This window comes from Aythya ferina (genome assembly GCF_964211825.1).
Source record: "Aythya ferina genome assembly, chromosome: 2".
In the NCBI taxonomy this organism is placed as follows: Eukaryota; Metazoa; Chordata; class Aves; order Anseriformes; family Anatidae; genus Aythya; species Aythya ferina.
The window spans coordinates 3,755,609-3,782,497 of record NC_140297.1 but is presented as its reverse complement, the minus strand read 5'-3'; the positions used below and the strand labels follow the sequence as shown (position 1 = coordinate 3,782,497).

The 26,889-nt window shown below is 43.6% G+C and overlaps 1 protein-coding gene across 1 annotated transcript in view; it reads left to right on the top strand.

The window, feature by feature from the left end:
• Positions 1–26,889, top strand: part of VIPR1 (vasoactive intestinal peptide receptor 1) — a 115,741-nt gene that overhangs the window by 639 nt on the left and 88,213 nt on the right. The window lies entirely within an intron of this gene.

Sequence of the window (26,889 nt, the reverse complement as noted above, 5' to 3'; positions counted from 1 at the left end):
CACCGGGAGAAGTTGAGTGAAGCACCACTCTTTGCCACCCAAACCTCATGTGGATGCAATGTTTGAGATGAGCAGAATGTGGGAGCAAAGGATGGCTTTTCTGGCTGTTGTGTCCCCTGCTTACAATTCCCACGTTTGCAGGTCCCTGAGTGGGGCACTGCTGTTTCCATCCCCGCTGCATCCGGCTGGTAGCACGCTGAGAATTAGCAAACGGGCTTGTTTCTCCTGTGCCTGGCACTCACACACACACACACATGTGCACGCAAAAGCTAATTGTCTGTGCAAACAGTGCAGGCACGGGGTCGGATGCTGAACATTTCACCGAAGCTCTCATCTGTCACCTTACTCCTCGCAGTGTCTGATTTTTAACGAGACCATTCATTTTAATTCAGCGAGCTGCAGGGGGAGGAGATGGGGAGCTGGTTGTGGCTGAGTTTCCCTCTTACTTCTAATCCTCTCCTGCACGTTTCATTCCTTGAAGGGTGTGATTGTCTCCCCAGAACGCTGTTGGGTTGGGTGAGGTTGCCCCCAGGAGCTGAGTTTTGCTTTTGGTACTTGGCAGCAGGTTGCTTCTCTTCGCTCGGCTGGTGACAGCGGTTTGCCCAAAGCTGCTCTGGTCCCCAGCAGGCAGAGGCAGAGCAACCCAGAGAGTGGGAAGTTACCCAGCTTTGGGACTGCATCACTTGTGTCCCTTTTCTTCTCCCCTTGCCCCATAGGAAACAAGACAAATGGACTAATTTTATTATTTTTTTGGCTGTCAGCACGAGCTACCCAACCACCTGCATCACTAAAGACTCTTCTTTGTAGAAGAACAGGCTGGGAAAATGGATTAAAGTATAAAAATAAATAAATAAATAATGGCTAGGCAATTAGTTCCAGGAATTCTACAGATTTTGCCTTAGGGAAAATCCAAAATAGTTCACGGCCGGGGCTCAAGCTGGGGAAGTGAGAAGGGGGTAGCGCTCCCACCAGCTGCTGGAGCTGCTCCAGCTCCTGCTTCCACTGAAGCCCATGGCAAAAATCCCATTTCTTTAAACGCTGTTGGCATGAAGAGGTCCTTTGGGGCCAGATCCTGCAGATCAGTCATGCAGTCTGCTGAAGTTTGACACGCAAGTGTTGGTAGGATCAGGCCTGTATGGCAGTGCATTTGGTCCTATCAATGAGCGCAGACCCACGAAGCTTTGGGACGACGGCGAACTGCAGCATCCATGCAGCCCAAAGGCCAGCTCTGGTCCCTTTTCCACCTTTGTAGGATTTTCTTGTTTTGTACTTTATCTCACTTCCTTGCCTCGGTTTAGTGGAACCGTTGGTTGCGGTGGCTTTGTCGTTCTTTTGAACATTCCTGGCACCTGGTTTGTGCTAGTGGGTTAGAGAGGTTTTACAAGCTCCTTATCTCCGCTGATCTGCGAGGTGACTAATGCTGAGGTGTCTGATGCCAGAGAAAATCCCTGTTGTTTTTGTTTCTCAGCTTGAGACTGGGAATCGGTGTGCATTTTTAAAGCAAAAGCAGTTCTGTGATTGTAACAAGTCTCTGGGATCAACGATCACTCAGCAAAGTCTTCTCGCGCAGTTTATTGTGATAACTTTTATTGGTGTGTCATTGGAAAAACTTTGTACAAGAACAATTGGCTGATTGAGAAGTTCACTGCTATAAAACTGTGGTGGCACTGTGACTTCTAATTGCTGTCATAAACTTTCACCTTGGCCTCTCATGATTTACAGATGTGGAAAAAGGAAATTGGGTAAATTTTACTTACTGTGGTTCAAGCCATGCTCACCAGACTCCTGCTTCCTGCAATGGTCAAGTTTAACACTTGGGCGAAAAGTGCTAAATTTGGGATGCCGGGTGTGCGATGCAGAGTAAATCCAGAATAATCCCTATGGGGTTCTGTTGGGTTGCTGGCCCAGAGAGCAATGAATTGGAGATGTTTGTGTCTAGTAAATGGGAAGTGAATAATCTGAAGGACTTGGTGGGTTCCACGTGCCTTCAGACTGCAAGATATTGGAGTAGCCAAGTCTGCCCCGCTGGGTAATTTGTGCTTTTCTTCAGAGTTTTATTCTGCTGCTGCCATGAGGTGTACGTGAAGGAATAAAAAAACTCAGATCTGGTCCTTCAACAGCTTAAATGTAAATGCTGGAAACAGGATCATTTAAAAAAAAAAAAAAAAAAAAAAAAAAAAACACAGTTAAATTTAAGTTCATGGGACAACCGCTTCAGCCATATCTGCATCTCTTTCATCTGCCATTGACTGGGAATCTGAGAATTGAGATAAATACACTTAAACCAAAATAATCCATGTTTTGGTGAAGAGGCAAGGTACTTACTAGAATCCTGTAACCTAACTCCTGCATCCAACACAAAGTTCATTTAGCAATGAAATTATGTGTTTGAAAAAGGCCTTGTCACAAACCCAGTAATATATCTAAGTTTTATGATTTATTAACATTTATCTATGTATAATTGCATTTATTTATTCATTCAAAGCCACCTAAGAGCACCAGGTGCCCAGTTACTTCTGGGTAACTCCAAAAGTTTCATTGTCTCTGTGTAAGACTAAAAGCTTTCAGAGTACAAATTTTCAGCAGTGCATATTTTTAAGAAGCCTTCATTTAGGGCATAATGAGGCAAAAGAGCAAAATAGGCAAAACTACAGTGTCTGATGTGGGGTGGGGAGGAGGCTATGTGGAATATTTAAGGCTGTTTAAGCAGCGTGGTGCTGCAGCCCACCCGCAGGGGGGTTCACACCACAATCTTCACACCATTCTGCAGCCGGGGTCGGTCCCCAGCAGGGACACTCTGGAGGAGCAGACACGAGGGGGACCACGATGTGTTGTAAAAGGAGATAAGTCCTTCCTGGTGTTTTTTAAAGAGAAAGGATAGTTGCCAAATATCCAGCATCAGAAAGCAGATGGGACCATGGACAGAGAAAGCTGTCTGGCTTGTTAATTCGGGTGTCGATGTATATGCTGCTTCATTTTTATCCTTTTTTTAAGTGCTCTAAAAATATTCTGGTTCAAACTCCTCCCCACTGCACTGTCAGCTGGTGTGACAGCCAGAGGGCCGTGCCGAATACAAATGCAGGGCAGGGTCTGTTCTGCTTCGTGGAAAGTCTGGTTGGGGAGGGCTTGGGATGCTGCTGCTATTTTCTGGTCTTGGTTTTGCCCTTTTGTAGTGGTGCAGCTGAGCAGTGGATGTCTCTTCTCACCCCAAGGGTGGCGGTCACAGTACTCAGTAGATGCAGAGCAGTGAGGTCTGCTGGCAGTTTTACGGATGGACAACTGGCATACGAGTAGGGGATGGGACTGGTTATGAAGGAAGTGTTTCAGCTTTCCTGAGTCTTGGGAAAGAGGAAAGAATGAGACCTAAAGAAAAATGGATTTGGGAAGGTTTGGGATGCCAAGCCAGGCAATGCTGCTCTGCGGTGTGGTGTAGCTGCCCCAAAGCCCTTCAGGCTACGTCTGCTCAGCCTGTGACTCAGCCATGTCCTTGGTGTGTCGCTGCATGTGTCACTGCATGGGCTGTACTGTACCTTGTCTCCTTAAGGGATAGCTTGTACAATTTTCAGGAAAAAAAAAAATAGCATTTCCCCTTTACCAGATGGTCTCCAGCAGAAGCAACTGGAAATACTGGTATCTGGTGAAAATCAGTCTTCTGCTTGCCACATCATCTGCTGACTGTGTAGGACTGGGAGGTTACCAGGTATTTACCAGCCACAAATCCTTGTTGTAGAAGAAGAAAAGGGTCAGGATCAATTGTCCTGCTCAGCATCAATTGTCCCTGTACAGCCAGATCTGCGTGCACTTGGAGGTGGTTTGTCACACCTGCATGCAATCAGTGGGTCAGACGCAGGAAAGGAGTCTAATTATCTACATGAAGAAAAATGTTGTTACTCCAGTTTGGATGAGGAGCAGGACTTAGCTTGGTTTTATGAGCATGGCAGGTCCTGTCCTGTTCTCCTTATGGCACAGTAAGGTCACTGCCGTGGTGTGGTGGCGCAGGGGATGTAGGTGTGTGCTGGTGCCTCAAAGGGATGTGTGATGAACACAACCCTGCTCTCTGGTCTCATCGACTTTCCGCCTTTGGTATTAGAAAGAAGAGAAAAATCCCACGAGAGGACCAAAATCTAGGAAACACAGCCAGGAAAAATCCCCAGCTGTGATCCAAATGCATGGGTCAGAGACGCCTGGAGAAGCAGGAGAAGGCCTGGAGCTCTGGGCCAACAGGTGGGTTGGAGAGCGTGGCTGGGCAGACAGAAAGATGGACAGACAGATGCTCCAGCCCCCTCTGTGAGGCTTTCTGAGCCTTCCCATGCCATGGCACTGGTTTGTCCCTTTTTGAGGCAGGATTTCCCACAGGGAGTGCTGAGCACTCGGTGTTTCGCTGCTCCCTCCCCTCCGGGCTCCCAGACGTTCTCCAGAAATCACGAGCTCCGCTCGGGTGGGAACCCAGCCAAGGTGGGGAGCGTCTGTGCCTCTGGAAATGAGATCCCAGAGGGCTGCAGTGGAAGCAGGACCGGACCCTCGGTTTCTCTGTCTGGGAGAAGAAGGGAAGCAATGCCGGCTATCAGATTGGCCTCCATCCAGAGCTAACCCAGCCAACACCACGTCAGGGAGGTCTCGTGCGTGGCTCGGGAAGGCCGTTCACCAGCTGAGCGCTCTTCTTGTCACCGTTCCCTTTTTTTGGAGCAACCTGCAGCTTGCTTGGCCTTGTGCCTGACCACCAGGGATCTCTCTGGGATGATTCATCTCTCCAGGCACGAGCTTTACCTTTCACATTACCAGACCCGTAACGCAGGAAAAGTTCATTCACTGGCAAGTGCCTTGGGGAAGGTCTGAGATGCAGGTGTTGCTCCCTGCAGCCGCCAGTGGCTGGATGTTCCTAAAATCCTTACACAGCCCTTCTGTTTGTTGAATGGGGCAATACCAGACTTCTCCAGCTTTGTGTTTTTAGATCTCTTAAAGGCATCTGGAGATGTAAAGTTTCCTTCTGATAAGGATATTGTTAACAGTGCCAAGATGTTCTGTCCCCAAACTTCAGCTTGACTAGAAGCATCTGCTGGCTATTAGCTTTGCTACAAATCACTTTTAAACTACTTAGGCTCATGCACAAACCCTGATGAGGAAAGAGATATAATAGCACGAGCAATTATGATTAATAATTGCCTATCCACACAAATATAAATAGCCTGTGTGAGCACAGCTTGACCTGCAGGAAGGCAGCAGGTAGGGTTAAGAGGCGGAAGCAAGTGCGATATTTTTTGCTGTTACGGTTCTTGCCTCCAACATTCATCCCCCACTCCTCCGTCAGCTGTGCAGATGCGATGTCTTGGAGCGAGCACAGCCCTGCTACAAAGTTAGCGTAGGTGACATCAGGATTAAGTCCAGCAATTCTTAGGTGGTTGGTTTGTAAAGTGAATTCAGGGACACTGGGATGTGTGCTGTGGGCTGCTCATGGCTGGAAAGCACACATTAGTGCTGCTTTGCTGGCGTTTTATTGTGCTAGATTTTATCTACAGCACTAACTTATATATGTACGGAGTATTTCCTGGACTTAAAGACCTATTTTAGCTTCTGAGCTGTGCTTGAATTCTGGAGATCCTGATATGGTTTACATTAACAAAGTCACTCTTCCAGTCAACTGAAACCGTGGATGTTAACAGCCTTCAACTCCTCCATTAGTCACATTAGGTGGATTTCGTACCCCCAGGGCAATCACATTAGGTGGATTTCTTACCCCCAGGGCAATCACTAACCATCCATTTCAGTGTTTGAGCTGGCAGATTTACACTTCTGTTGTTTCAGTTCAAATTCAGGTATTAGAAATTAATCGGGGGAGTTTTCTAATTCAGGATCACTTTCTGATGCATTTCACTAGTGGGATGGGCAATGGACTTGGTGGTGCTGGTTGGATAAACTCTTCAGGACTTCACAACTTGGCTTCATTGATTTGCATTGATTTAAAGTCAGGAAACCAGAGGAGGTCAGGAGGCCCCAGCTCCGTGTTTGCTGAGCTGCTATCCTCATGATCCTCTTTTCCCTTTTACAGTTGTCTCAGGGCTGTTCCTACTTGAGTTGTGAAGCTGAATATGAGCTCCCCAGGGGTTCATCCCTGTGAAATTGCACCTCATCAAGAAGGAAGGGGAAAAAAATCAATTTAAATACAATTCTTTTCCAGAAGGGAAAACATCAATACTTTGTGTCTCCTTTGTAAATCTGAAATCTATAGGGTATCTTTTAAAAAGATGTTTATTCAAGGCTCCAACCTTGATTTTGTGTTTTAACAGATGTTTCAATTAATACCTGGTGATCCGTAACATCACAATTAAGATCTGAGCAGCGAGTGTCTCCAGGGCCCTTATAAATGTCACCGTCTATCACAACTAATCAGCCCATGAGCTTCCTTGCAGGTGACCTCGGGATGGGAATCACCTTGCAGATCAGGACACCTACGTTTTGGCATTTCTGCGTAGGTGTCTACACATGACCCAGGTGATTTGAGATCCTGATGTGGTTGGGCTCAGTAGGCGCCACATGCCTACATTGTGCACCTTTTTTGAGCCCTCATTGACTGTAGTCGCAGCTCACTCAAACCCCGTGTAGACACCTACGTTTAGAAGTCTTAGGCTGCCAGCCAAATCCCTCCCCAGGTTTCCCACGTGTTGTATAAGAATGGGGAGAAAAAAAAAAAAAAAAAAAAGCTCACGCTGAATTTTTCCCTGCAGCCTGCTTTATTCGCTACTCAAAAGCTGCTTTTATCTAATTTTTCTGAAGTGGCCAGGCTGCTGCTGTTCAAACTTAAGGAACATATGCCTTTGCAAAGCAAAAAAGAAACAAAATATACTGAATGTGATGCCCCCTGCCATCCCCACCCTAAACCCCTCACAACTCTATGCAGTTGCAGTGAAATGAAAAGCTGCTTCAGACCTGACTCTTAGCATGTTTATGCACTCAGCTTGGAAGCAGCCAGAATCCAAATCCTGCTGCAGGTTCTACCTCTTCTGCCATTATTTAGCTGTAGCCAAATTCAACTCCTAATTTAAATGACTGCAGTGATTTATTTTTTCCATCCTCTTTCCCACTAGAGACCCCCAGCTATTTATCAGGGGAGGGTTTCATCCCCTTGTGGCCATGTGGGATGTATTCCCTTGCTTTTTCTTTAAGTCACCTTTCTTAGCCCTCAGGAGCCTGCTGAGCAGATTAAAACCCACTGTCCTGGCAGTGGGTTTTGTTGAGGGAGGGAGGGAGTGAAATCCTTGTAGTTTGTGGGTAGCAATGGCAGTTCAGCAAGGAAAGCCAAGGGATGATGCTGCTCTCTTCCCCTTTCTGAGTCTGTCTGGGTGTTTTGCTCAAGCTGGGGACCCCGCTGGGATTCCCTCCCTGGGGAGCTCTCTGGGGGCTGCTGTTGCTCAGGGGTCATCTCAAAGCAGAGTGCAAGCATGGAGGAGCCTGCCCTGAAACAAGCTACTTGTTTCCTGAAATGACTGCACCCATCATTTCCACCCTAGCTTTTAACCATAATCAGGATTTCCTCCCCACTTTTTTTTTTCTTTTCTTTTTTTTTTTTTTTCCCCACAATAGAAGCAGCTTTTCTTTCTGCTCAGCATATTCAAAGGCAGAAAAATGCTGCTGTTGAGACAGTTCCCAGCTTCACAGGGCACCGAAAGGAGGCCAAGCGTTACGTGGAGAATTACTGACATGCTCAAGTGTCAACTGCTAGGCTGCCCGCATTTTTTGGGGGACTGACATTAAACACGACTGCAGAGCTCTGTGGGTCTTAGCTATGCCGTGCTCTTAATTCCTGTGCTGTAATGATTCCTCTTGAAGAAGTTCCCCCCAGCTTCCTTATTTCTCCACTCACTGACTTGTGTTATGCGGTTTTCTTTTTGGACAATTTCTCTGTGCAAAGCTTTTTTGCCTTCTGTAGCTTTGCCTTTGGGGCATGAGATGTGTTTTTGGGTGCAGGAATTCTTGCTCACTCACCCTCTCTACCCCATTTGTTTTGAAGCACCATTTGCAGAAAAATCAACCGTGTTCCCCCCTGCCTCACTCCTTTTACCCTTCCCTGGAAAGCCGTATGTGTTTCAGCAAACAGTATGTCAGGGGCTTATCTTCAGGCTGTTTGTGTACAATGCAGATGAAGCAATGTTTGTCAAGGAAAGTAACAGCTTATATTGGAACAAATGAAATAGATTACATTAAAAACATAGATATGCTTTCAGACAGAGCAGTGCTTCCGGAGTGCTGAAAGACATAAAGCCTGGTAGCAATTCGGCTGGGTTCATCCTGAAGACATTTGTCAGTGGGACAATCTGCAAGAGAAATGTGCTGCTCAGAGAGCATGGTTTTTGCAAAGCTATTGCTACCATTATTCTGTGTTACAGACCTATGAAATATCTCCAGAAGCCAAGCCCACAAATCACCATCCATGGTTCTGTTGGGCATTACAAACCACAGACTCGGTGGAGATGTTGGTTTTTATGACACGCTGCTGTTTTTCTCTCATCTTGGTTCTTGTTGTCTCAGAGCTGAGAGCTCTCGCCCACCCTGCAGCCCTACAAGGGCTGGTGGTCCTACCAGCTCCTCCCTGCCAGCACAGTTCGTCTGCTCTACAGGTGCTAATTACTCTTTTCTCTGTAATTAACAAACTTGACTAAACTCAGAACAGTTATTTCCGGCCTACGCATAGCCTGAAATTTCCTGACTGTTTCAGAGTTAGAGCTTTAAAAGCTTTTTTTCCTTTATCTCTATTAGTTTAGTGAAAACATTACATTCTGTATATCATTAGGCAATCATAGCTATAGCAGTACTTAATAAAACTGTGACATGAGTTAGTTTTAGAGATTGTATTTGTATGGTTATTCCCCTTTAACCTATTAAAGTTCCCTTTTTCACAATGGTCCTTTCACTGGGAAGCTCTTCCAGAGCCAGACAGCTCTCGTGGTTTAACCTCCTTGGCCAAGCCCAGACAGTTTTGTAGATAGAAAGGAAATTAAAAATCAGAGCTTGCTGCCTTGGGTCTACTTGACCTGAGCCTCAAAAATGTCTTAAGGGACCAATAAGCATTTGAAAATATTTATAAAGCTAACTATAAAGCTGAAGCTTTGGTTGTCTGTTCAGCTATTTTACTACTACATTATTGTTACAGGCAGATAAAACCAGGATTTATTGAGGAGGCATGTTCCAGAAACACTTGATTCACTTGTGGAAGAGTAGCGAAGTAAAGGGCTGATAGGTTGCAGTTTTTGTTAGAGGAAAGACACCTTGTGTGCTCATCAGAACTGTATTTATGCTTTGGAAAAACAGATGTAGAAGGGAAAAGAGTCCACATAGCTCCTGCAAGTTATGATGGAGATGTCAGTTTTTTGGGGCCAGCCAGGACCTGTGATCCCAGTATGATGTTTGCACGAGGAGTTGGTGAGGATGTGAGACGAGAGAGAGGAGGTGGTTAAAATACAATGTGGAAGCACTGCTGCAAGCAATGGGCATGAGAAACACAAAAGCAGCAGTCACAAACCCCAGCTGCTCTCTGTTCCAAGGCCAGCCTGAAAATCTCCTTGTTACTACACTGCACGTTTGGGATAAACCTCTTGTGCGGGTTGATCACAGGGTCTGCTGGTCACGCCTGGGTTGGTGCCACCTAGAAGCATCCTGGAGCTGCAGCATTCCCTAGGGACAGCCCTTGCTGGCAGTATGAAGCAGCCTGGGCGCACTTCTCTCCCCTGTGCTGCCTCTTTCCACACTGTTTTTTCTCTGCGTATTGCTCCAATGTTTTTCTTCCCCTGTTCCTCTCTCTTGAAGATCTGACAGGATTTGTTATTGCACAACTGAAATCATCATCATAATAAAAGGGCAGCGGTGTCTTTGATTTGGGCTTGCTTTCTTCTCCACCACGGGACTGCTGAAAAGTCACATCTCTATTTCTATGAGGGGTATTAAAATGCTTGGCAGGTTGGTGCCCCTCTACTTAGTAATTATTTCTTCTCTGCCAGTTCACCACTCAAGCCTCCCAGGCTGTCAACTCTTGAAATAAGTATTAAATATATATTGCAGCCCTGGGAAGGGAGTCCAACCGGGCAGAGTATAACAAACCTAAAGATAAATGCTTGCTACCCTGCAGAGTAGCCTGGGGAGAAGTGCAGACAAGGAACAGCATCCGCTAGGGTAACTGTGAGTAGAAGATGAACCAGTAAATTGAGCTGCAGCTGGTGAGCGGCAGCGGTTCAGGCATAGGATGAGGCTGGAAAGTCCTTAGGTTGGTTCCAGGTTCTGCAAATGGACTTTCTGCTAAGGGTGAGCCTAAAACTCACTCTGGAAATAAGAAAAATATACTATCTGCTTATTTCTTTTCACTTTTGTCTGCCTAAACCAACTTAATGAAGATGAAGCAGTTTGTATGTGGTTAGATTAGCCTAGCAAATCGATACCAGGGGATGGTGCAATTACCTCCTGTACGTGCATTCGTGATAATGTCTGGGATTGAAAGCATCTCCAGAAGTAGAAGGCTAGCGCTGGCACAAGAGTGTTTGCACACTCGATGGGATTGAATTTGGCTGGCTATAGGAGCAGTGCTAAGAGCCAGAAAGTCAACTTCTTGTGCGATGGAGATCAGTCCATCTCTGAAAAGGATGTGGTATCTGTCCCAGGGGAGCTTTCCCATGTGATGTGTACATTATGCAGCTGCCATGCAGGGAAAGAAATTGGTGTGGTACTGTTCATGATGAAGTACTGGCCCTCCTGCTTAAGAAAAAACCCTGCAAAGCAGAGCCAGGAGCAAGACATCATTGCAGTGCAGGAACGGAAGGGTGGCTGAGCTTGGAGATGCACCCAGGCTTGGCTTGGATATCGGAGAGAACTGGAGGTTCAGACATGAACTTGGAGAGTTACTGGTTTGTTAGGGAGGGCAGGATCTTTCTAGGGTGTCATATAGTCCCCCCCAATATTACAGCTTTGCCTGTTTTCCACTGGAAGCTTCCCACTGATGAGGCCTCTCTTGGCAAACATACTGGCCTCTTTATTTTTCTTTCTTTTCTAAAATATGCTTGTGAGTGTATTTGGGCCTGTTGCGGGACATGTTCCTGTTGCAAGAAACCCAGAGTGACCTGGAAGGCTTTGCTCTGCATGTGACAGGGGTCATTACTCCCTGTCCCTGCTACCACTTGTTTCGAGGAATCCATCCACTATTGACTCAGGCCTTCCTGTACCAGCCAGCAGTGTCGTCATTCAGGCCGTCATGGGAGTCATTGCCATGAAGGGAAAAGGGTTTTGTTAGGGAACAGAGGCAGGGAACAGTTTTTTCATCAGAATAATGACGCTGGCCATATGCTTAGCGTTCAGCCAAGGGATTGGGTTGACAGTCGCAGCATGGTGTTTCATGGAGCCGATGAGGTCTGTGTCTTGTAAACATTTTGTTTCAGGAGAAGAGAGACGGGAATTCATATTTCTGATTGCTCTCCTATGAGCCATAGGAAATCTCTCCCAGATTCTTCACACCGTACTAAAATAAGTTTAAAAATGGCCCTACTCTCCAAAAATGACACAATCAGTTGCCTCCAGCTGCATGTGCAGAGAGACATGAGCTGCTTACAAGGGGTAGGCAGTTGGGCGATGGGGAGAGCTTAAAGCTCACATTTTATTCTGATACTGAGGTCTATTAGTGCGGAAACCAGTATATTTCTGCACAGGTCACCCAATTAGTAGCTGCAGCTGACCTCTGGGTGTAGGGCATGTGGTTACTGTGAAATGAGATTTCATGAATCTAAAGGATAAAATCTAAAGAAACTCAACAGATAGCTTCGCATTAGTCCTTGCTGAGTGTTACCTTCCAAATGTGTTTCCCTTTAAAAAATAAAAATAATAATAAAAATACCACCTTGAGGAATATTTTTGGAAAGGTGTATTTTTTTTTTTGCTTGTAAAGTTTTTGGGGTGAGAGGAATATTTATCCTTGGGCATGTCAGTTCTTCATTTATTGGGGAGAAAAATGAAGTAGTTTTTACCATTTTGTCTTCTCATCACAGAACTGGAAAGCTTCATGAGTTCTGAGATATTTTTCTTGACAGAAGAGTGAATAGAGACAAAACTTGCTTTTTATGGATTGTTCTTAAACCTTCTTTTTCAGGCTAGAAAATGACCAGAATGTGCTAAATACTGTCACGCCTTTAAATGATGGCACAGCCATTTCTGGGAAGGAGGGAAATGTCACTTTGCTAGTTTGCAGGTTGGAAGATTGACACATACAGATAAGGAATAATGACCTGCATTGTAAATCATAGACCAGATACCGTGAGTGGAAGAGTTTCAGTATTGAAAGTCGTTCAGTAACTATTAGTTTGAGGCATATTCAGTATTAGTTTGGGGATTTCTAACTCACTTCAACAGAAACTGATTTAATCGGGGGGGTGGGGGGGGGAGGGGGAAGAATAGGCTGAATAGGCTTGGAAATATTGGGCTAAGTCTTGATTCTAAAGGTATTTAAGAACATAACAGTCAAGACCCATGAGATCAGGCTTTTGGTGTCTCCTATGGAGTATGTTACTGGGTACCCCCAAGTTATGCTGTCCCTGCAAATGGGTAGCATTTCAGTGATGTGGCACATCGGGGGGTCAGCAGGGAGAGGGCAGGAGGAGTTACCAAGGCTAAACTGCATTTTCTGCATTAAATTTAATGCAATAAACTGCATTAAAGAGACATTTGGAGATCAACGTGTCTGTCCTTGGGTTCCTCTGGGAGATGGTTATTTCAGCCTCTGGAATCCAGCACTATGTGGCTGCATTGGTCTTACTGGAACTAAAAATAAGAGTAACTTCCCCAAATAAAGTACCGTGCGATCTTCTGTCAATCAGGAAAATGCTGCTGAGTTCCTCTGATGGTGCCTTTCTGATAGAAAGTCCCATCGGATCATTGCAAACACCATGAGTTCAAGACCTCGGTTTTAACATCTGCCTCAACGTCCCTTTCCCTAGTGGAAGCTGGCACTGAGAATAGAAAGATAACAGCATGCAGGAGCTCGGTCATTTATTCATCCAGCCCCAGGAATTTAACTAATGGTTGTGCTTGGGAAAATCCTGCCCTACAGTTACCATCCTCAGCCAGAATAAAAAAAAAAAAAAAAAAAACAAAAAAAAAAAAACATAACCAATGGAGTGGGATACTGTGGCATTACTTTTACTTCTAGGAATGGGTCAGATGCATGGCTTCAACCAGGCTGAAGGTGCTTTTGAGACAGCGGGAAACTTTTCAGTTGCCTACAAAGATAAATAACAGCATAGAAGCCAAGGAGCTGAAATTAAAAGTATAGAGATTTTTTGCTTCTGTAGGGCATTTCTACAAGTCAGCAAATCCAAACAAGAGTGAACTCCACCGGGTTCAGCCAGAGATACAGAGGTTTTCTACATACCTTCTTGTATAGACTCCATGCCCTATATGACATTTTCTGATCCAAAATTGGGGTGAGGAGAGCTTATGTGGGATAGTCTCCAAAGCGTTACACATGGTTTAGCAGAGTGTGTTTGCTGCACAACCTGGCTGGAAAAGGAGGAATACGATGCCAGAGGTTTGCATGTTTCTTTTGTAATCAGTTAAGTGTTCTCACTCTGATAAGCAAAGCATGATTTTAATTAAAAAGCCATTCCAGATGGATTTAATTTGTATGCCACTGAAAAGGCAAATTACTGTGACTATAAAGAGAAAAAAGTGTGATGAGCTTCTCATTGCAGTGAATATAAATCCAGAGGGGCTTGGATCCTAAGTCAGGGGTTGTTTTCCTACTCCTTGGAAGAAGTGTTGGGATTTTTTTACTTACATCTCCTCTGCAGAAAGGAGCAATAAGGTATCCTTGCTTTGACTCCAGGTACTTTTCATGCAGAGTTGGCAATTCCTCAGGGATGTATGTAACAGCTCGCTGAAGACCTGTAAGTCAGGTTAAGAAGTCCACGACAAATGCAGGTACAGACAGACAGGTTTTGACAACCAGGTTTAATTCTACTGGGACAGGGCTGTGTAGCTGCTGTTTGTTGCTCCAGCCTCAGGAATGAACAATCCCATTGTCAATGGAAGCAAAGAAAAGCAGATGATCCAGCTTGTTTTATCCACTTCTAAGTTTCACAGGACTCTAAGGGATGGAATAGAGGGAAAAATAATCTCTCTCCTTGAGCTTCCTGGGTGGAGAAACAGGAGGCAGTTAAGGCATAAATTTAATTGTGCCATCCAAGGGGGCTGCTGCTCTTGGAGCCACCCTTGACCTTTGTTGCCTTTCTAAGGGCTTTTCAGAGCAAAGCTGTGAGTTTCAAGGTACTAAATGCCTCAAAGTGCTAAGGAAAGCACTTAACTAACTCTATTTGCTATCCTTTACATATGCTGCATTAATTTGTCTCACAAGAGCAGAGCAGAGGGGGATGATTTCCTCCCTCGCCCTGATGCCCACGCTGCTTTTGGTGCAGCCCAGGACACGGTTGGCTTTCTGGGCTGCAAGCACACATTGCTGACTCATGTCGAGCTTCTCATCCACCAGCACCCCTAGGTCCTTCTCCTCAGGGCTGATCTCAATACATTCTCTGTCCAGCCTGTATTTGTGCATGGGATTGCCCCCGGCCCAGGTGCAGGACCTTGAACTTGGACTTGTTGAACCTCATGAGGATCTCACAGGCACACCTCTGAGGCCTGTCCAGGTCCATCTGACGTGGTGACCATACCACACAGCATGGTGTCATCAGCAAACATGCTGAAGGTACACTCAGTCCCACTGTCTAGGTCAACACCAAAGATGTTCAACAGTGCCAATCCCAATAGTGACGCCTGAGGAACAACACTCTTCACTTTGATATTGAGCCATTGACCGCAACTCTGGTGATGATGTTAAGCTGTTGAATGAGATGTTGTTTGCCAGATAATTCTAATAATCAGCTGTCTGATAGAAACTTGTATTATTAAGAATATGAATGACATTTTTACCAAAAACTGATGTACTTTCATGTCCGTCGAGGGAAAAAGAGAGGCTGGACCAGAAATGGGATGAGATAGAACCTAGAAATACCACCCAGAATTCCCAAGGATCTCTCCAATTTATGTGTTTTTTTTTTAAGTTTCTTATTTCTTATATTCATCCACAACAGTATTTCCAGTCCATATAATCACAATTACAGTCTGGAGTGCTGCTGTAAATAAATGGGGCAGGATTGCTGAGTTTCATTTTCCTAAAGCACTTTGCAAGCCTCGGTTTTGGATGTTTAGCTGGACAGGCCTGCTGGGAGCATGTGGCAGTGCATGGCTCCTTGCCCAAGAAGGAAAGCTGTGTAAAAAGAGAGCTCTCTCTTCGGCCGAAGTCTTATGATCCTGTAAAGTACATCAGTTACAAGTGACAGTAAATGTGGCTTTTACCACTTAAATGGTAGGCTTTATATTAAAATAAATGCCTTGTAATAAATTGCTAGCATTTAATTTTAGGCTTTGTTGCATCTTCTTTTCTTTCTTCACACCTTCCCACTGATGTGTCTTCATTGTGAATCCCTTGATCCTCAGCCTGGGAACACGGGAATCAAATGAAGATATAAAGCCACATTTCCACACTTGGAGAAGCCACTTTCTCTTAGAAATACTCACAGCTTAATAAACCTGAGGGATGCACAAGGCACAGCCACATCTTGGTGCCAGTTTTGCCATGATTTCAAAGCACTCCAGCTTTGTGCTATGTCAAATTGGAATAAATTCTCATCTACAAAAAGCAGTCCTTGGTGATATATGCAGCACTGGGGATGGGATGTTCTGGGCAGGAAGCAATCCACTGGGGCAGGAAACCCAGTTAAGTGAAGTTACTGCAATAATCAGATAGCCGTGAACGTAATTTGTCATTGCAATGAGCAGGCAGGGCTGCTCAACAGAATATCCCTCTTTTTTACTTGCTGGTAGGTGGTGGAGCTGGAAAGAGATTCTAAAGGTCTTCTGTCCTTCTCAAGCATGGCATCTGTTCCCAGTAGCCTCTGTTACCTTCTCTGGAAGTGATTCCTTCAGTGGAACAACCTATGCCATGTCTGTAATGACCTTGTGCAACCAAGGTGCATTTTTAGCTCTGCCTTTAGCTGAGCCTTGGGGAAAAGGTTACTTTCTTCATAGGAAGCAAAAAGCAATTGGGTTGTGAAATCCCAGAACTGCAGATGTGTTCTGGGTCCACGTTCTCAGATTAGCACCCAGATGAGGCTGATAAGCGATGTACCGTGCACCTCTCCTTTACACAGATAGGGCGCCCTAAGATAGCAAGAGGGTTGAAACACTGTCCCACATATCTGTAAGTGTAATTGCACAATCCGTTTGTTGTCATTAGGTGAAGTACATCCAAGTACTTTGTAATTGGCAGTCGCAGCCAGAGTTCACTGTGTCCTCGGTCAAGTACTCCGAGCCTGGGCTGTGGAGTTCTGCAAAGCCAGAACTAATGACATGGATATCCCTCCTTTGCAGACCAAAAGATAGCAAACAAAAGTGTAAATAATGTTTCTTCTTCTCTGGAACAGGGGGCAGCTCCTTTTTCCCAGAGCCAGGTACAGTCTTTAGTCAGCTGAGGTAGTCTAGGGTCCCCAGCTGCCTGTGTAGAGAGCATAGGTCTCTTATGCCCTTCATCATACTGGCTAGCCAACGTAGCCAGCTGTGCTGCATTGGGCAACAAACTTCAGGCAAATTAATTCTACCTTGGGTTTCTGGATATGCCTCTGTGTATACCGAGCCCAGCTTAGCATCACCAGTCTGCACTAGTGAAATAACAATAGCTGCTAGTCACTTTTGGCAAATACGAGAAAAATAAAAAAATAAAAAATAAAAAAGCAAAAACATTAAAAATAATGAAATGATTCTGAAGAAGTGACGAGAGTTTAATTTCTCATTTATTTGTCTCCTGGCTTGCAAACTGTCAGTATATTTCCTTTCTGTACACTCATGATGACTAGAAGCCTGCTGCTGCTGCTTGTATGTTGGCTGCAATGCACTCACCATACCACGATGAAGACCAAATACTACAAGGCTCCTGGTGAAACCCTGGGATTGGCAGCACCCAATGGCTCCAGCAGCATCAGTGTAACTTCGCTTTGTCTCTTCTTGTTTCCTGATCTGGATATTTAAGTATCTTCAAGCTTTTTTCTAACAAAAGGGCATTAGTCAAAACTGAGTGGCTGTAAAGTGGAGTTCACAAGGATTTCTGTGCAGCATTTCCTCCTCTTGAAGTCCAGAACGTTACTGAGACAGAAGTTCCATTATATGAATGTGTTTGTTTCCAATTGTCCAGCAGTGAGAGCAAGAGGACTTCCATGATTAGAGGCCAGCAGTTGTTTGAGAAAATCCAACTGGAATTTAATGTCTCAGTGCATGGGGCCAAGATCAGACATCAGAAGCCTGGGAAGTCTGTGTAGTTGTAACTATATTTAGATTAGAGTAATTCCTGATGGAAGGGTAGATTATTTTATTTGGCTAGTTATTAAAAACAACTAATTTTCATTAGTTACCTCCAGCAAATTGAATCTAAATAACCTGTTTCTGATAAAAGCATAACTCGCACTTTGGACTCTCCTTTACAGGAGCTGAGATGGACAACTCAGCACATCCATTGCCCCTTGCCCCAGGTATTAATCCAGACACTCTGGAGAGAGTTCAAAATTTACATAAGTTTCCACTTTGTATCTCCTTGTGTCTTTCTCTGCTAGATTGAACTGTCTTGTGGTAGAGTGCACCTCTGAAGATATTTAGCACTTGATTCCATCACCTAAATATTGGTGCTCAGAGTCTACTGAGATAACCTTACAGTAAGGGCATCCAGATGTTGCTCCAGAAAGATGTAAAGCTCCTATAATTGCTTTTATGGCTCCTTTCCACACCCTTTCTTGGTCTTCATTGCCCTTTTAAAATGCCTGATGTGCATCAGGCTTCCCAAGACAGTGTGGGAAAGGAATATTATCTTTCTGCTCTTCCTTGCTGTTCAGTTTATACAGTGAACAGTTGTATTAGCCCTTTCTCAGCAGCACATACTGGGAGTTCATGCTGAATTATTTACCTCTTCTAATCCCCAAATCCTCTGCCACAGAACTACTTTTCCACAATTCAAGTTGCCATACTGGAGGTCTGCACTGAATTCACTTTTTCTGGAGCACAGCTTTTGCATTTGGCTGTGTTCAAATAGGCCTTTGGCTGTGTTCAACAGGCCGAAGTGCTCTTAGGTGCAAGTTATCCAGGCCTGCAGATTTTGAATGTTTATCCCTCGTAGATGTTGTTTAATATCCGTCTTTGTTACTAATGGACTGGAAAAAGCTTCTTCATCATAATCAGATACACGCACATTGCCCTGCTGCTTTCCAAATACAGATCAAAATCACACAATGAACTTTCCTCTACTAGACCGTACCATCTGTAAAATTTTGTTTGTTGTAATTCATGTAGAGAGAGCGGGAACCTGAAAGTAATAACATCTCGTTAATCTCTTATTCCTAATAGCTGCATACTTTTCCCAGTGTGTTAAGGTTCTTCTAAGCTTCATGACACAGCATTCCAATTTCTTTATCTTTATTTTCCTTCCATTTAGTAAATATTGCTGGGTTTGGGCTGTTTGTTTGTTTGTTTATGTATTTTCACTTCCAATTGCCCCTTACTACTTCCTAGTTGAACTGAGATTAGGTTTTACTCAAAGTTAGTCATTTGGATTGGGAAATTATGCTTGGCTTGGATCATTATATTTTGGCCACCTGGTTTGTATCGCCAGAAGAACCATGATCTATCTTGCAGCACTGAGTGCAAATAGGGCAGCCAGGTTAAGGAGGTACCGCATGATCAGGCTGGTGCCTGGCCACCAGGAGAAGAAGGTGGCTATGTGGTAGGTAGGACACACAGGTCACAAAAGGAGAAATGGCAGGTTTTATTACAGAAGCATAATTCAGGAAAGGATGGAGACATTTTAATTGAATACCACAATATGCTGAAGTTGCTTTCTGGTAAAGCAGATCAGAAGTTGGAGGTGGGAAAAAGATAACAACATTCTAACGGGATCCTTCTAAAAGTGTAGACACAAGGTCCCATGGAAAGGTATGAAGAACTGTCAGAGAAGAGCACATAAATTCAATGATCCATTTGCCAAAACTGTTCATTCAAAATTCAGGTTTTGATAAATGTTATTTGTTCAATGAAATTTCCCAGAGTTCAGAGAAGATGTAAGAAAGGCACTTCATTCATTCCACAGAGAGATAGTTTTGATATTGTTATGAACAATGTAAATGTAGTTTCATTAACAATTTTATGGCTAGTATAATTAGTACTACCAGAGAAGAAAGAAAAGAAAAAAAAAGAAAAAAAAAGCATGCCATGCTTTAAACTCAGCTTTCAGTAGGTAGAATACATACAAAAGGGGATCTCCTGCTATGTGTCATTATTTCTAGAGATATGTCTGTGTTTATAGAACATATTCATGTTCATATGACTTGGATAGCAAACTTAATAACTTGGCTGGGTTTTCTGTGTTAATGTTTTCAGAAAATTCTTGGAATATGTTTGTTTTGAGTCCGTACCTGAATTGCTACTGTGTTGAATGCCTTCTGCAGGAAACCTGTGACTTCCAAGAATTTGTAAGGTGGAAAAGAAACCTCTGATTAAAAAGTCTCCTCCAAAACTTCAGAAGGAAAAGGGAGTGGATTTATTTGTTTTTTTTTTAGTGGTACACCTTAAATGCTTTAAGATGGCTTGCATTTATTTCCCATGAGGTGTTTTGTGTCTAGAAACATTGACAGCAGCTTGAGCTATCACAGAGGGATTTTTAACAGGGCTCTTTTAAACCTGTTTATACAGTTTCATCTTTACATACATACAGAGCTTCTTGAAGCCATAGATTTATCTTCCGTGGATGAACACACTTGACTGAACTCATTAGAGAAACGGAAAGTGGATACGGATGGGTTAGCAGATGACATCTTTCCAGTTGTGTCCTGAATGAATACCCTAACAAGACACTGGTGTAGGCTGAGGATTACAGGCTCACACTGATTGTTGTGAAGTTACCCAGCAAAACATTGCTAACGTGAAATTGTCACAGGAAAAAAGGTGAAGGAATATCATGGATCACAAATGATCTAAAAGGGCCTCAGCAGACGGTTGTGTTTTAATGAGGACAGAGAGTATGAAGCTATACCCATCTCAAGTGGAGTCAGAGGCTTGGAGGGGTTATCAACAATCTGGGAAGAGGAGCAAGTTTTGCATCTGCGTGTGTCAGCTGGAGCTATCACCGACCCAGTGAGCACCTATGTTTGAACAAGGAGTGGAATACGTCAGAACCGTAGGTGCACTGTGGATGCTCCAAGGAGGTCTTGTCCAGCTTTGTTGATGACTCCCTGGAACCTGTACCACTTGCATCGATACTTAGTGATGCTGAAATCTCAGAGACAGGTCAGGGTGGAAAAGAGCATTTATGAGAGCATTAATGTACTAAGTGTCCTGCTTGGCCAGATGATGCATTCCAGTCTGCTTATCTCAAGGGACAGAGAGGTTCAGATGTCGAGGGTGATTGTGCTTCAGGGGTAACAAAGATCCGTAGGATGCATGTTCCTGGCCAGGCATATGAACGGTGGAAAGAAGGTAAAACCACAGCAGACAGAGATACCTTCTCTGCAGAATCATTCCCCTGGTTACCTACATTCCTTCAATGTTACTTTGAATGTTAGCTTGAATGCAATTCAATCCTTATTTATAATAAGGAAAGTCCTAGGCATGCCGTGAAACCTACCTGCCTGGCTGGGGAGCTCTGAGTGAGGTTCATGTGTGTGCATGTGAGCTGCTGGGGTTTATAAATAGAGAGGAACTAAAATGAGGAAATGTTGGCTTTCCAAATGGTTTTTTTTTTTTTTTTTTTTTTTTTGTCAACAGCTGTTGCTTTTGCAGGGCAAGGTTGGATTTTTGCCCTTCTTTTTTTCAAAATGAGCATATATGTCCAGGAGATATTGGAACCTGTCATGGCAGTTAGGGACTTGGAATGTATGAGAGGGGATGCCCTGTTCTGATAGCCTTTCTGCTGCTCCTCTGAGGTGGTGTTATTGCTGGTATTTTCCTATTCATTTGTAAGTGACCTAGTGTAACATAAAGTTCATTGGAGTAGGGCATTCACCTGTCACAATGACGTTACCAGAATTTGCTCAAAGTTGACTTTGTTATTAAAACTTTGATAAGGGATCTGAAAGAGTTGTATTTGGTTCCGGCTCCTGATGAAACATCTTGTACTCCCCAACTTGGTTAGCTTCTTTTCACCACTTACAATATCCAAATTTCTCCATCTTTTGGGCCTGTTTTAATTTATTTTCAAAATGAAGCATTCAGAGCGGGTGCTAAACATGTAGGCAGCCCCACTTTCATTTGTCTCTTTATTATATTAGGCTGTAAGTAACATAAATAATAACAAGCTGCAAATGAACTTTTGTTATGGTAAAAAGAAGTGGCAAGTCATCCCTCATAGACTTTTAACTGGAGAACATATGTCCATTTTTGGGTAAAAGCCCTGGACCAAGCTGGAGAGAATCCAGGCAGGGTCAGAAGAATGATGCAAGGTCTGAATGGTGGGGGGGGGGGGGAAGTGAAAGAACTTGGGATGTTTATTCTGGAAAACAAAACACTGAGGGGTGAAATCACAACTTGTCTTTAAGTACAGGTTCATGAGGGGAGAGTCCTGTTTGTAGAGCTTAATTTCCTTTTACGATGTTACCCAGCTAGTTGACCAAGGGAAGCCAGTTGATGTAATCTTTTTGTATTTCAGCAAAGCTTTTGATACTGTTTTTCACAATATCCTTCTGGGTGAAATGTTCAGCGTAGAGCAAGATAAATGCATAATACAATGGGTGAAGAATTGGCTGACAGGTTAGGCTCAAAGAGTTATAATAAATGGGGTTACATCAGGCTGATGGCCAGTCATTACTGGGGTTCCCCAGGGCTCCATTTTAGGGCCAGTTGTCTTTAATGTTTTTATAAATGATCTGGACGCAGAACTCAAATGCATTCTAAATACGTTTGTGGATGATACTAAATTAGGAGGAGCTGTTGAATTCGTCAAGGGTAGAGAGGCCTTGCAAGAGGGATCTTGACAAATTAGAGGGCTGGGCAGTTACCAACCACATGAATTTTAACACAAGAAAGTGACAGATTCTGCACTTGGGATGGGACTGTCCTGGATATAGGTACAGACAGGGGATGAGGGGCTAGAGAGCAGCCCTGTGGAAAAGGATCTCGGGGTTCTAGTAAGCAGCAAGTTGAATATGAGTGAGCAATGTGCCCTTGCAGCCAACAAGGCAACCATACCCAGGGGTGCATCAGGCACAGCGCTGCTAGCCAGATGAGGGAAGTGGTTGCACTGCCCCGATTTGTATTGTGTGCAGTTCTGGACATCACAATATAAGAAGGACATAAAACTATTAGAGAGTGTCCGAAGGAGGGCTACAAATATGATAAATGGTCTGGAGGGCAAGACATATGAGGAGGGTCTGAGGTCCCTTGGTTTGGTCCCTCAGCAGAGCAGGCTGAGGGATGGTGGCCTGCAGCTCCCTAACAAGGGGAGCAGAGGGGCAGGTGCTGAGCTCTGCTCTCTGGGGACAGTGACAGGACCCGAGGGAATGGCATGGAGCTGGGACAGGGGAGGGTCAGGCTGGGTGTTAGAGAAGGTTTTTGCACCCAGAGGGTGGTTGGGCACTGGGACAGGCTGCCCAGGGCAGTGGGAGGGGACAGACTCCCCAGGGCTCCCCAGGCACAGAGACTGCCAAGTACAAGAAGCATTTAGACACCACTCTCAGACATAGGGTCTGGTTTTTGAGTGCTCCTGTGTGGAGCCAGGTGTTGGACTTGATGATCCTTGTGGGTCCTTTCCAACTCAGGATATTCTATGCATGATTCTAAGCATGTGAAAAGGCTGATGCAGGTAATAATAATAATAATAAAAAAATAGTATCTGTTCTCCATAACCAGTCTGGATAGAACTAGGAATTCACTCCATAAACTGCAGTCACGGATAGCCAAAATCTGTGTGATGGTAGATTGTAGAGAAATCCAGGAATTGATTAGGGACAATAAGGGCTCTGTGGAGTCTCTGTCTCTGGGAGAAGATGGGACAAAAGGTTACCAGAAGCCACTGCTGGGACTATTTCTATATCACATGGGGATAAAATAGTTCATCCCTTAAGAACCATCCTAATTTATTTTTTTTTTTAATCTGAAGTCTGTGAAAGTGTTAGCTAAATGGTTAAAAAAAAAATCCCAGCGATTGCACCTGCTCCTTTTTCTCTTGGCCAGCTTGAAATCATCTTGTAACCACAGTTTCCAAATAAAACTCCACAAATCTTCAGTTATCCTCTGTTCTATGGAACCAGGGACCTGACTTAGAGCTTTTGAAACAAGGAACAAAACTACCCTGCTTCTTTCACAAAGGGGACATATCTGACATAAATGTGTGTATTTGTATGTATTTGTAGGTGCAGACAGAGATTTTTCTAAATTGTCCGTCTCTTCCATTTAAACTTGTGCATTGACATAACTTGTAACTAATATCTGAGTTAAAAATATCTGAGCAAAAATACAGTAAAATACAATCAAAAGACTGAGAGAAATCTGGTCTTGACCATTTGCATAGCCCTGACCAACAGCATCTGTTTTGGACATGCAAACCCAACTGGTTTGAAGGGTCAGTCTGGAAAGGCTCTTCCACTAAGTCATGCCAGTCAGTGTTAAGCCATTCCCAAGCAGTGCTTTATTTCTAATCCACATTTGTCTCGTTAGAGAGTTCAGTCACAGGAATTTGTTAAGCCTTTTTTCAGCGTAGTTATCCTCTGTAGGAAATCGTCTTATGTTTTAGGCACTTACTGGTTGTGATTGATTAGACTTTTTTTTTCTTTTTTTTTTTTTTTTTGACTAGGTAAGTTTAGCTGAGATGTTTTGTTTTCGCACTTGCAGGCAGTTTTTCCAGACCTTGAATCATTCTTAGAATACCATTCTTGTGTTGCTGAGCAAGTTAGCCAGGATCTATATTGTGCCAGCTACCTGGAATTTAGGTGAAATCCTGGCTGTTTTGAAGCCAATAGAAATCTCTTTGGCTGAAGTTTGTGTTTTACAACCAACCCTCCCAGTGCAGATTTACTGGTTATTATTTTTGAAGACGAGAAAGGGGGCACATAACTATATACCTGACCTTTTGCTGCATAAGTTGTAATAGTATGACTACTCTTTGAGTTCAAGTTTTCCCCAGGGGGTTATCCAAAATATATCTACAGAAATTTTACAGAGGACAAATTTCTGCACTATGAGGGTTGTGCAGCAATGATACAGGTCATCTAGAAAGATTGTGAAGTCTCCATTCTTGGACGTTTTTAAGACTTGGATAGAAAAACTGGTGGCTTACTGAGAGTACTCAACATTGCTGTTACTCAGCATGCTACTGCTTCTCCCTCATCTACTTCAGCTTAAATGCTTAAAGGGAAAAAAAAAAAAAATTGAATTTTTTGCCCTTGAAGGGGAAAAAAATGGCATGTTCTCATACTTTCTTCCCCAAAACTAAGGTTGGTTTCAGTGACTATTTCTCTCTCTCTCTCTCTCTCTCTCTCTCCTTTTTTTTTTCTTTTTTTTTTTTTCTTGCCCTCTCCTTCTTCTCCCCTGTCTTTCCAACATTAGTGTAGTTAACCTGCAGGACTGCAGATTCTGGAACACCTGTCTGGTATCACTGCTGTCACTTGAATTTATGTGACCAAGCATTCAGCATCAAAGGAGGCTGGAAAGAAGCCAGGAAATATCAGGTTCTGGATGAGAAATTGCAGAGCAGACAGGTGCTGCCAAGGCATGGAGGAGGAATGAAAATCCGGGTTTATTGGCTTTCTGACTGTGAAGGGCTGATTAATCCTGTCTGTCTCATCATTGCTATCTTGAATCTACGTTGCAAGGATCTCTTTGTTATAATTTACTGTGTTCACACTCATCCCTATTTTTAAACTGTGTTTCTGTGGTTCAGTTGTTAGTATTCATTCCCTGAGGGGGAATTTCCCAGGTTGGCTGGGCATTTACTAGAAGCACCATCATCATCCTTTAAATTATCTTTCTCCATCCCTTTGTGTAAGGGTCCTTGCTTTCATCTCCAGTTGTAGGCAAAACTGCATTGGCCATATTGGTCATTTGAAGGCATGTATAATTGTGTGACAGATTCTGAACCCCCCTGCTCACTGAAGCAACCAAGCATTGCCCTCTGAGGATGTTCAGAAAATGCCACAGGAAGTATTTGCTTGAGACAGAGACTATGTGAAGAGAATGTTGTTCACACTTGCAACTTTCTTGGTTTCCTCACAGCTCTTATGTTAATCCCCATATCAATAGTTAGGGCAGTCATTTCCTTCTGGCATGCAATTAGACTATTTACTGAAGATAGAAAAGATCAGATCCATCAATTTTCCTCTGTCAAAAACAAACAAACAAACAAAACAGGGACCTTATTAAAAAAAAAAAAAAAAAAAAAGCTATTAATTACAATACCATGATTTATTTTTGATAAACCATAGGTTGTATTTTATCCATAACTCCATTTGTTATGATGTTTTCAATTGTTCTTTCCTTCAAGTGGTGTTCAAAAGAATGTATACTTATGTGCTCAGATTAACTTGCTAATAGGTGTCTGGATCTTTTTTCCCTCCTTCTTTCATATATATATATATGTATATATATATGTATAAAAAAAAAAAAAATTACATATGTTGACTTTCAGCCAGATGCTACCACTCCCACTATCCAATCTGAGTCAGTTTCACCTGTATGCCTGGCAAGATCATGGAGCAGATCCTCCTGGAAACTGTGCTAAGGCACACAGAAAATAAGGAGGTGATTGGTGACAGCCAGTGTGGCTTCACTACAGGCAAGTAATGCCTGACAAATCTGGTGGCCTTCTACAACAGGGTTACAGATTGGTGGATGAGAGAGCAACTGATATCATCTACATGGACTTGTGCAAAACATTTGAAAATGTCCCCCATTTTATCCTTCTCCCTAAATTAGACAGCCTTCCCGTACCTAAAGAGGGTCTACAGTAGAGCTGGGGAGGGACTTTATCAGGGAATGTAGTGACAGGACAAGTAGTAATGGCCTTAAACTGAAAGAAGGGAGATTTAGATTAGCTATAAGGAAGAAATTCTTCATTCAGAGGGTGGTGAGGCACCGGTACACGTTGCCCAGAGAAACTGTGGATGCCCCATCCCTGGAAGTGTTCAAGGCCAGGCTGGATGGGGCTTTGGGCAACCTGGTGTGGTGGGAGATGTTCCTGCCCAGTTGGAACTGGATGGTCTCAAATGTCCCTTCTGGCCCAAACCATTCAATTTTTCTACGTTGTTCTCTTTGTAGTGGCTTTCAACTCATGTGTAACACTTTGTGTAGCCTTATTTGCCTTCAGTCAGTCCTGTTGTTCTTCATTGTTCAAGTTAAGCTGTCTTCCCCATGTGCAATCTTTCCACTTTCTATTAGTAAAATTACATTTTCACTTCAGAATTGTTGGAGGAAGCCACTGAACAGAAGGCTGAGGATGGGGGGAGCAAGGAGGAACAGAATAAACTGCATGTGACTTCTTGTTTTCTGGGCTATATTTAGTTTTATCTTCAATTTCAGCACTTTTCATAGTAATTTCATTTCCCCTCCTGTTGTTTTTCTCTATATATTCATATGACTGAAAGACATTCCCTGCTTAACTATGTTGGTCCTAACAACAAAGACCAAATTTCTAGCATAAATCTCATCTTTTTTTGCCTTTTGTGTTTCTCTGAACATTTTTCTTCCAAGAGCCATCAGCCATGCTGCCCAGGTTTCCTGATTATTCCTCATGTCTACCTCAGCTTTTATGTTCTTAATTATTTAATTTATTATTTTCCTCATATCTAA